The sequence below is a fragment of the Podarcis filfolensis genome (assembly GCF_964270895.1).
Source record: "Podarcis filfolensis genome assembly, chromosome: 2".
NCBI classification, from domain to species: domain Eukaryota; kingdom Metazoa; phylum Chordata; class Lepidosauria; order Squamata; family Lacertidae; genus Podarcis; species Podarcis filfolensis.
In genome coordinates this window covers 6,109,655-6,121,229 of record NC_139605.1, presented here as the reverse complement: position 1 = coordinate 6,121,229, position 11,575 = coordinate 6,109,655, and the positions used below count along the sequence as shown (strand labels likewise).

General features: G+C 43.4%; 2 protein-coding genes and 1 long non-coding RNA gene across 6 annotated transcripts in view; 2 read left to right on the top strand and 1 right to left on the bottom strand.

Annotated features, from left to right (window-relative positions):
• LOC310757345 overlaps nt 1–11,575 on the bottom strand; it is a 97,113-nt gene that overhangs the window by 19,993 nt on the left and 65,545 nt on the right. The gene's annotated exons all lie outside the window — the stretch shown is intronic.
• The window catches only part of LOC310756986 (class I histocompatibility antigen, F10 alpha chain-like), a 151,731-nt gene that overhangs the window by 80,336 nt on the left and 59,820 nt on the right, over nt 1–11,575 (top strand). The window lies entirely within an intron of this gene.
• Nucleotides 1–11,575, top strand: part of LOC310757054 (class I histocompatibility antigen, F10 alpha chain-like) — an 85,050-nt gene that overhangs the window by 43,897 nt on the left and 29,578 nt on the right. The window contains exon 8 of the transcript XR_014545029.1: nt 886–1,128. The gene's annotated coding sequence lies outside the window, so the exon portion shown is untranslated. The remainder of the gene's footprint in view (nt 1–885; nt 1,129–11,575) is intronic.

Genomic DNA, 11,575 nt, shown 5'->3' with positions numbered 1-11,575 from the left:
CAGATTTGAAAAAAAGGGACCAGCCTCACCTGTTCCCGGGAGCCTCGAAAATAAGGGATCAGCAGCCTCACCTGTCCCGGGGACAGACTATGGGATATCTAACAATCCGGGATAGCAGCGGGAAGCAGCACTGGAGTAAGGGAATTTCCCGCAAAAAAAGGGAAGGTTGACAGCTATGGTAGAATGTGTGCTTTTATTTAAAATGCATCTCTGGGTTATTTGTGGGACCTGCCTGGTGTTTTTACATGAGTAGAATGTGTCCTTTTATTTAAAATACATCTCTGGGTTATTTGTGGGGCATAGGAATATATTCATTCCCCCCCCCCAAAAAAATATAGTCCAGACCCCCACAAGGTCTGAGGGTCAGTAGACTGGCCCCCTGCTGATAAAGTTTGCTGACCCCTGGTCTAAAACAATGCAGCTACAGAAGAAAAGGAATCATTCCCAAAATATAATTATAAACGAGTCTCATACCTATCACGTACCTTAAGCAGGTATACAGACTGGAAATAAATGTGATCTTGCAGTATCACTTTATGCTCTTGCTCTCATTTGGAAAAGATATCTATACTGAACAACTCCCTGCTAGATTTTATCAGCCCCAATGGGCAGGGATCAAAGTCAGACCCTCCAGGTGTCCCTCTTGGGTCACCTCCTGCATCCCCAGAACCACACTGCCCCTGACGAGATCCAGAGTGGTCCAGAGGTGACCTCTGAGGTGTCTTCTCAAACATCCTCAGGCTGGGCAGAGAATGAGGAGCTCCAGGGGGCATTCAGACCCTCCCCATGGCAATGGCAGCTGCTGAGGCAGTTTCCTCCAGATGCTCTTTCTGTCCCGATACCTTGCAAGGTTCCAGTTCTCCTGCCTGGTTCATGGAGCTCCAGGTCCCAGGACAACCAGCTGCTGTTCTCTGGGGCTCTACCCTGGGCCTCCCATGATGCCCTGGGGCAGTGAGTTGAGAAACAGGCTGGAGGGGGAGGAAGAAGCAGCTGAAGGGGGAAACGGAGAAAGTGGGGAACTGAGAAAGAGGTAGAGAGGCTGAAGGGATGGGGTGTAGCGACTCTTCTACAGGTGATGAGAGGGACTGATCCTGCTGACAGAGTGTGGTTGGGGGTGACCAAGGCAGGGTTGCCCTGAAAGTCCACAAACCCAGGAGGAAGTTCTCCCACTGAGAACTGCACTGGCTCCCGGTGGAGTACAGGGTCAGGTTTAAGGTGCTGGTTTTGACCTTTAAAGCCCTATGCGGCCTAGGACCCACGTACCTACAGGACTGCCTCTCCTGGTATGCCCCGTGGAGGACCTTAAGGTCCACAAATAACAACACTTTGGAGGTTCCGAGCCTCAAGGAGGTTAGATTGGTTTCAACTAGGGCCAGGACCTTTTCAGCACTGGCCCCGACATGGTGGAACGCTCTGTCACAAGAGACTAGGGCCCTGCGGGACTTGACATCTTTCCTCAGGGCCTGCAAGACAGAGCTGTTCCACCTGGCCTTTGGTTTGGACTCAGTCTGACCCTTATGTTTCCCTCCCCTAATGGTCTTGATTTATCGACTACTTTAAAATGAGGCTGCATTTTAAATTGCATTTTAACCTGTATTTTAAATTTGTTTTGTTCCCCCCTCTCTTTCCCCCCTATTATGTTTTTACTGTGATTTTATTGGTGTTAGCCACCCTGAGCCCGGCCCTGGCCGGGGAGGGTGGGGTATAAATAAAAATTATTATTATTATTATTATTATTATTATTATTATTATTATTAGATGTGGTGGGAAGTTTAAAAAGTAAATGTCGCCCCTTTCTCGGGGTTCATTCCGTTGTTTGAACCTGTTGCGCAATAAACATTGATCTAAGTCTAGATCAAATTTTTGCTCCGGTTTGTGGCTGGAACCCCTTCCTTTGCTGACTGAGAGAACCCGTGGGCTCTGCCTGACCAGCTGGGACTGTCGAGTAGCCTCACTTCCAGAATTTCCCTAACAGCCTGTAGCCAATCCATAACCAGATTTCTTGATTCCTCGATATTTCTCAGTTTTGGTTCCTGTCCTGTAAGATCTAAAATTTCACTGTAAGTTAACCACTGCTTATCCATATTTATTATTTTACTGGTTGTAGCTTCCACTGGGGATATCTGCAGTGGTGTTTTTCTTTCTAATAAGTTTTTTTACTTTCCTCAAACTCTAAATAGTTTGGTTTTTGTGTTGTTTTTTTGATTACGTGATTTGCAAAAGTTTTATATATTTCCGCTTTTCCATACCATAGGTAGGCATACACCCACTTGCACCGATTCCAAAGCTGTAACATATGTGGGAACCGTGACCTTTTTTTTGCAATCCATGACTTGCTTCAACTGGTCCCTTGAAGGATTTCCTAGAAATCCCCTGATTTCCATTTCAGCAGGGGAAGAAAGCAGCCGGCAAGGGGCAGCGGAGGATCGCAAAAAGGGGAAAACGAGAAAATACAACTAGGGACTGTGGAGAAATGGGGGAGGGTGTCTTGTGGCAGAGAGAGAGTGTGAGGGCAGGAATCCACCCTGGAAACAAACACACACCAGTGTTAATGAAGGATGAGTACTTTCTCAGCGAAATCTGCCTCCATTCTTCAACTCCTGTGAAAAATGTCAGTCAAACTTCCGGGTTGGCGCCTCCGGAGAATGGCGGAATTCCTCTGATCGGGAGGAATTCGCTCCGTGGAAATTAGGGTCTGGCCGCCACGGCGAAGGCGGAGACCCACTAAAATCACAGGCGGGAGAAGCCTGTGAACGTGGGATTCGGCTGGCACCTTTTGCACCTCCCCTACTCGCGGGGAGACCCGGTTTCGGGGATCCGGAGTGACGTGGGGTGAGTGGTGCAGTGCTTCAAATTGATTGCTTTTTTCACGGAGTGAAGCCGCACTGCTGTTGCCGGAGAGCGCTGACTTTTTCCTGTGGACAATTTGATTCTAAACAACTACCCGTGAGTAGAACGGAAAATTGGATTTTTAAACGTCTTAATTTGGCATCGAAACGGGGAGGCTCTAAACAGGAAGTCCGCCTTCCCCTTTTGTAAATAGATTGAAGCAAAGAGCTTGTAAGCTAAAGTCTTGGAAAGTCCTCTGTAAAGGATTAAACTTCCATCGGCTAAAATTATTAAACCCCCCTTGGAAGCAGGAGAAGAGGGGGGAAATTTTGGATCGCGTAATCCTGCAGGAGAGAGGGAAGAAAGTTAAATTACCACCGCTCTGAACCTGGAAACGGGCTGCTAGCAAGACCGACGTTTTGGGAAAGTTCATTGTTGTTGACAGCTAGTTAAATAAGAGAAATACATTGTTTCCATTGTCTCCTTCTGCGTTTAAAAAGGAGTAAAAGTAACTGAAAATTGAAACTAATTTTATTGCTTGAACTGTGCCTAAAAGGATTGATACAAATAGAAATTGTTTCCCTCTAGAGGGAGCCTTTGAAGCTGTTACAGGAGTTGAGCTGGGGGGATCTCCAGCTGCAAGATAAAAAATCGTGAGAACCAGGGATTGACCTTGGATTGTTTAAGAATGTCGACAGAAGAAGCCTTAGTGACTGCATTTTGTAAGATAAGTGATTCATTGGAACAGCTTCACAAGAAGATGGACGTGATGACTATTAAAATTGATAATTTGGGTCAAAAAGTGACTAATTTTGGACAAAAAGTGAATATTTATACAGAAACTATTCAGGAATCGACACAGGAATCTATTTTGATATGGCAAACTGTGGAGAACGCGAGGGAGAAAGTTGTTGTTGTTGAACCTAAAGTAATACAAGTGGAGAGGGAGAGAGCCCCAGTCTTACAGAAGCAATTTGATGACTATAAGTTGTTGCCTTCTATGAGTGAATTCAGAGAAAGTCAGATTTTGAGGATTGGAGCCCTGCTTGGATTGGAGAAGGAAAGTTGGATAGATCCCCTCATGCAGGGATTTACTGACCTTTGGGACCTGGACCTGGGTCAGGAGGAGATTTGAGTTGTGGGGACCTTCAGATTTGGAGGAATTTTGAAACACGTCCTGAAACATCTTTTGGATTTTAGTTTTAACTACGGAGATTTGGCTGACCTGTCGAGAAGAAATAAAAACATTGCTAGGTCGGAGCTTCCCCGAGATCTACTCTTCAGCATCAAAGGAAGGAAATTAAGAATAAGATCAGCAGAAGACAAAGTAAAGTGCATGTATAAATATGAAGAAGACATGCAGAAGGGACTTGGAAAAGAGTTAAGAGCCTCGGACAGAAGATCACCAGGTTGATGGACTATATGGAATTGACGGAAATGACTGGCAGAATCCGAGACCAGGGAGAAGAGACGGTGGAAGAATATTGGGAAAAGTTTAAAGTCTATTTATAGGAATATTGTAAAATTAATGAGTGTTAGAAAAATGTTGGAATGAAATTATATGGCTTTAGTAGAAATGTTATAAGGAGTCAAGTATAAATAAGTATTATAGTATTAATGGAAAATAAGGTTAAAATAAGTTAAGATAATTATAGGACAGAAAATAGAGAAAGATAGAAAGGAATTGCTGAAACAATTAATACAATTGGAATACAAAAAGGGAGGTGAGAGGAGGTCGAGGAAACAAGGGAATGAAGGATAAGACATTGAAATGGTATGATGTATGTTTTTAAATTGTTTTTGTTCTGTTTTGTTTAGTTTAATGTGTTAATGTTGCGTTGTGTGTATTGTAATGTATTGTTTTTCTTTCTTTTGCTTTTTCTTTTTTTTCTTTCTTTTTCTTTTTTTGGTAAGGTTTAAAAGAAATAAATATTATTTTTTTAAAAAATGAAAAATGTCAGTCAAACAGCCTGAGATGCAGTCACTTGAGATTCCTTTGCTAGCTTGGCATGCAAATTAAATTTAGATTATTGTAACTCGCCAAACCCCTTCATGGATTGCTGTGGCGAAGGGGCTTGAATAACTCAGAGAAGCTATGAACTATGCTGAGCAGGACCACCCAAGATGGACAGATCATAGTGGAGAGTTTTGACCAAATGTGATCCACCTGGAGGAGGAACCGGCAAGCCACTCCAGTATCCCTGCCAAGAAAACTCCATGGACAAAGACAACAGGCATATAAAAGTTACGATGCTGGAAGATGAGCCCCTCAGGTTGGAAGGTGTCCAACATGCTACTGAGGAAGAGTGGAGGACAAGTCAAAGTAGATTCAGAGCTGATGAAGCGGCTGGGCCAAAGCCGAAAGGACGCTCAGTTGCGGATATGCCTGGAAGCGAAAGGAAAGTCCAATGCTGTAAAGAAAAATATTGCATAGGAACCTGGAATGTAAGAACCATGAACCTGGATAAGTTGGATGTGGTCAAAAATGAGATGGCAAGAATAAATGTTGACATTCTGGGCATCAGTGAACTAAAATGGACAGGAAAGGACAAATTTAGTTCGGATAACCATCATATCTACTACTGTGGGCAAGAATCCCATAAAAGAAATGGAGTGGCCCTCATAGTCAACAAAAGAGTGGCGAAAGCTCTACTGGGATGCAATCTCAAAAATGATAGAATGATCTTGATACGAATCCAAGGCAGACCTTTTAACATCACAGTAATCCAAGTTTATGCACCAACTACTGGTGCTGAAGAAACTGAAATTGACCAATTCTATGAAGACTTACAACACCTTCTAGAAATGACAGCAAAAAAGGATTTTCTTCTCATTATAGGGGATTGGAATGCTAAAGTAGGGAATCAAGAGATAAAAGGAACAACTGGCAAGTTTGGCCTTGGAGATCAAAACGAAGCAGGGCAAAGGCTACTAGAGTTCTGCCAAGAGAACAAGCTGGTAATCACAAACACTCTTTTCCAACAACACAAGAGACGACTCTACACATGGACATCACCAGATGGGCAGCATCGTAATCAGATTGATTATATTCTCTGCAGCCAAAGATGGAGAAGCTCTATACAGTCAGCAAAAACAAGACCTGGAGCAGACTGTGGCTCAGATCATCAGCTTCTTATAGCAAAATTCAAGCTTAAACTGAAGAAAGTAGGAAAAACCACTGGGCCGGTAAGATACAATATAAATCAAATCCCTTATGAATATACAGTGAAAGTGAGGAACAGGTTTAAGGATTTAGATTTGGTGGACAGAAAGCCTGAAGAACTATGGATGGAAGCTTGCAACATTATACAGGAGGCAGCAACGAAAACCATCCCAATGAAAAGGAAATGCAAGAAAGCAAAGTGGCTGTCCAATGAGGCCTTACAAATAGCGGAGGAGAGAAGGCGAGCAAAATGCGAGGGAGATAGTGAAAGATACAGGAAATTGAATGCAGATTTCCAAAAAATAGCAAGGAGAGACAAGAAGGCCTTCTTAAACAAGCAATGCAAAGAAATAGAGGAAAACAACAGAATGGGAAGAACCAGAGATCTGTTCAAGAAAATTGGAGATATGAAAGGAACATTTTGTACAAAGATTACCATAATAAAGGACAAAAGTGGTAAGGACCTAACAGAAGCAGAAGACATCAAGAAGAGGTGGCAAGAATACACAGAGGAATTATACCAGAAAGATATGGATGGCTCATACACCCCAGGTAGTGTGGTTGCTGACCTTAAGCCAGACATCCTGGAGAGTGAAGTCAAATGGGCCTTAGAAAGCACTGCAAATAACAAGGCCAGTGGAAGTGATGGTATTCCAGCAGAACTATTTAAATTTTTTAAAAATGATGCTGTTAAGGTGCTACACTCAATATGCTAGCAAGTTTGAAAAACTCAGCAGTGGCCAGAGGATTGGAGAAGATCAGTCTACATCCCAATCCCAAAGAAGGGCAGTGCCAAAGAATGCTCCAACTACCGCACAATTGCACTCATTTCACACGCTAGCAAGGTTATGCTTAAAATTCTACAAGGAAGGCTCAAGCAGTATGTGGACCGAGAACTCCCAGAAGTGCAAGCTGGATTTCGAAGGGGCAGAGGAACCAGAGACCAAATTGCAAACATGCGCTGGATTATGGAGAAAGCTAGAAAGTTCCAGAAAGACATCTACTTCTGTTTCATTGACTATGCAAAAGCCTTTGACTGTGTCAACCACAGCAAACTATGGCAAGTTCTTAAAGAAATGGGAGTGCCTGATCACCTCATCTGTCTCCTGAGAAATCTCTATGTGGGACAAGAAGCTACAGTTAGAACTGGATATGGAACAACTGATTGGTTCAAAATTGGGAAAGGAGTACGGCAAGGCTGCATATTGTCTCCCTGCTTATTTAACTTATATGCAGAATTCATCATGGGAAAGGCTGGGCTGGATGAATCCCTAGCCAGAATTAAGATTGCCGGAAGAAATATCAACAACCTCAGATATGCAGATGACACAACCTTGATGGCAGAAAGTGAGGAGGAATTAAAGAACTTTTTAATGAGGGTGAAAGAGGAGAGTGCAAAGTATGGTCTGAAGCTCAACATCAAAAAAACGAAGATCATGGCAGCTGGTCCCATCACCTCCTGGCAAATAGAAGGAGAAGAAATGGAGGCAGTGAGAGATTTTACTTTCTTGGGCTCCATGATCACTGCAGATGGTGACAGCAGCCACGAAATTATAAGACGCCTGGTTCTTGGGAGAAAAGCAATGACCAACCTAGACAGCATCTTAAAAAGTAGAGACATCATCTTGCCAACAAAGGTCCGTATAGTTAAAGCTATGGTTTTCCACTTCCAGTTGATCGCGGGAGCGAGCACAAGCGGGATTTATCTCCAGGGGAGAGAATCCAGCTTTCAGAAGGAAAAAGGGGGTCTTGCAAGGGCGCCACATCCCCCCAAATACCCCCGGAAGGAGATCTGGGGGGCAGGTTCCTGGCACTGCCGTTTAGTGAGTCCCCCGGCCATCAGGTAGCCTCCTTCGGAGGTGAAGAGAATGGCGGGGTAGAAAGGCAGGCAGCGGGAAGCCATTTCTATCCTCCAAAAGCGCAGCCCCAAGCTTGTATGCAGAAGCGATCGACACTCAAACATTAAGAAAACCAAATTTAAATGGATTGAAAATTGGTGGTGATTGGAAACAATTCGGCACGGGCGATGTGGAAAAAAGGGGGTCAGCCTCGTCTGGAATTCTAAATATACACAAGAGGGATCCACGGAACGGGAAAAAATGTAAGTTAACTCAAACGGATTTTATTTTTGGAGGTTTGAACTTTGTTAACAGACAATTATTTAACCTTAAGAGTCGAAGTGCAGTTAAAAAAGATTTGCTGGTCAGTCTTTTTGGTGAATTTTTTGGAATTGGGGGGAAAGGACCTTCGTTATATTTTACTTTCGATTTTAAAGATCTGCGTAACAGATAGCGCTGAACCCTCTGAGACCTTTGTAATAATTTTTTTTGGAGTTGGGAACGGATTAAGCAGCTGATTATAGTGAAACGGAAGCTGTTCTTTTTTCTTTGTGAATATATGGGATTTGGATGGGTTTTTTATTTTTTATTTTTGGAGATCGTAGCTTTCCAAGTAGGTTATACCCCTTCCTTTTGTTGCGAATTTTTTGTGACGCAGAAGAGTAAAGCAGCGCCGTTTTGACTCTTAGAAAGTGTGGAAGTCTCTTCTCCTTTCTCTTATATTTTATTGACTCTGCAGGACGTGCACGGAGTTTTTGATAAGGACTTTTATTGGATCTGGGGGTTTTTTGGTGGTGGACTTGGCTAATTGTTTCTTCTTGGATACTTACTTATGACTTATGGGATTTCCGGGTTTTTCTGGTTTTTTTATTTTTTATTTGTTCTTTTTTCTCTCTTTTGGACCGTGGGGTAATTTTGAGATCAATTGGGTTTGTTTTGTAAATTTCTCTGCCTCTTTGATTTTTTAAGGATTAGCCAACCAAGTGGCAAGAAGATTACGGGAGTATTTAAGGTTATTTTTTCTTTCTCAGATTTATTATACGGATTGGATTAGACATACAAGAGGCAAAGAAATTAATTAAAAATGTCACATACACAGAAAAAAGCAAGTGAAGGGGCGACACCAGGGGATGGAAAGGATCAAGACAAGAGTCAGAACTTAAAGGGGACATTTTAAAGATGTTTGCAGAAATCAAATCAGAAATTTTAAAAAGTGAGAAAAATATAGAGACAAAATTAGAACAGATGGACAAAAAAATAGATGTGACAGTTAATGAATTGAAAGGACAAATGAAGGATATGGCAAAGAGGACACAAAGTTTGGAAGAAGGGATGAAAAGAACAAAATTAGAAGTGAAAAAAGTTAAGAGAGAGGAAGAAAAAATTAAGATGGAAGTTACAGAAATTAATAAGACGCAAGAAGAATTATGGGATGCGATTGCCATGAATGTTTTGAGGCAAAGAGAGACAAATCTGAGATTGAGATCTGTACCTGAGGTTCAGGGAGAAAATATCAAAGAGAAGTTAACATCAGAGATTGCCCAATGGTTAGATATGCAAGTGGAGGATGTCGGCATAACAATTCAAAATGCATTTCGAATTAAGATGAGGACTTCTAAAGCAAAGAAATTTCCAGGTGACTGCTTGATTATTTTTAAGGATAGAGAGATGAGGAATTTGATTTTACAGAAGAATAGAGAGAAAAGATTGAACATTGATGGAAATTATATAATTATTTTTAAAGACGTCCCACTTCGTTTGTTGAAAAAATGAGCTCAGTATAAACATTTGGCTCAATCTCTGAAGAAAAATCAAATTGAATTTAAGTGGGAATTCCCAGAAGGGATATCTTTTTTTTATAAAGGGAAAAAGCATAAGTTTACAAAACCAGATGAAACATATAAGTTTCTAAGAAGATACAAGGAGCTGGGAAGAGAAGAAGAAGAGAAGGAATGAGTTTCCCAAACCCAAAACTGAATGTGAAGGCAGTTTTAAACTGCACCAAAATCCCTATTTTTCCTTAGCTAAAATGCATAAACTTGAGCCGTTGAGCAAATGCATAACAAGAACACAACTCTCTCCTTTATCAGTTTGTGACGTCAAGGATGACCCTGACTATAAAAATGGTTTTAAATGTTTTAAGCACTTTTAATTTGCAGCACCTTAAATGGTGGTTGTTGTTTTTTATAATATTATATTATTTCATTATTTTATTTTTGCTTGGGGTGGGATAAGCATTTAGTCAGGGTGGGAAGTAGTTTAATTTGAGCGTTATTGTTTCTTGCTTTGTTTTGTTTGTTTGTTTGTTTGTTTTATTATTATTATTCTGTTAAGTTATTATATAGTTTGTGTAATGGCTTTAGGGGTTGCATGTGCGTAAGTTACCGCCTCTCTGGGCTTGGTTGGCTGGTTAAACCGTTTCTGTCTGGACAGCCATCCACTCCATGGCTGTTCAGTCGCTGGCAGAATCCGTCAGTGGGCGTTTCTTGAACCTCTTCCAGCAAAGAAGCTCTTTGACGCCAAGTCGCCGCCTACTCTCCCTGCGCGGAACTCTTCTGCGCAGGGTGGGTGTGGGCAGCGGAGGACCTGTGCTCTCCTCGCTGGTCTCCTGCGAAGAGTCCTGGAGCCTCCTCTCTGCTTCCCCCATCAGCCCCCCTCTATCCCTGGTGTAGCGCTGATTATCTTCCCCAGCCGGAGACCTGCCTCTCTCCCTGCTTGGCCCCTCTCCAGCATCGCTGTGGAGCCTCGCCTCCTCCGCTAGTTGCGATGGCAGTTCCCTGACAGTTTGTATTTTGCTTTTTAAGGGGAAGGGTCATGGCTGCCTGGGAGTGGGCCTCAGCCAATAGATTGGCTGGGGCAGGTTCCACGGGGGGGATGTATTGGGACACCCAATCTCAGTGATCACGGGCAGGAGGAGGAGTTATGCTAAGACCAGACCATGTCATTACCGAGGAGGCAGGTTTAGTCGTTGTTTGAGGACTATCCCTGCCTCCAGGTCTGGTCCTGACCAGAAGGATACTGGAATCAGCAAGGGAAACCCACATGACCTGAAAGTGTTGCTGTGCAATGACAGGTCAATGATGAATAAAACCACTGCCATCCACGACCTGATTGTGGATGGAGGATTTGACCTGGCATGTGTGACAGAGACCTGGTTGGATGAAGCAGATGGGCCTGTCCTTGCCGCTGCTTGCCCACCAGGTTTCTCTTGCGCACAGCAACCTAGGTCATGTGGGCGGGGAGGGGGGGTTGCAGTGATTTTTAGGAAGTCATTAGTCTGTACCAGGCGTCCTATTGGGAAGACCCAGTTTTCTGAGTGCATGTTCTCGAAGTTGGGCAATAGGGGCTGTACAGGATTCCTATTGGTGTACCGACCTCCCCGCTGCACGAAGGATTCCCTGCCCGAGCTGCTTCAGGTCGTGGCGGATATGCTCCTGGAGACACCTAGCTTGGTTGTCCTGGGGGATTTTAACATCCATGCCGACACGACCTTACAAGGGGCCGCTTGGGACTTCGTGGAAAGCATGGCCTCCATGGGGCTGTCCCTGAATAAGTTTGGTCCAACTCATAGCCGTGGACATGCCTTAGACTTGGTGTTCACCTCTACGGATGTTGGTGATCTGACACTAACTAAAAGCGAAACAAAAGAAGTGCCATGGTCAGATCACTTCCTGGTGCAACTGGACTTCTCCACGACCCTCCCCCTCTGCAGGGAGGTGGGACCGATTCGGATGGTCCGCCCCCG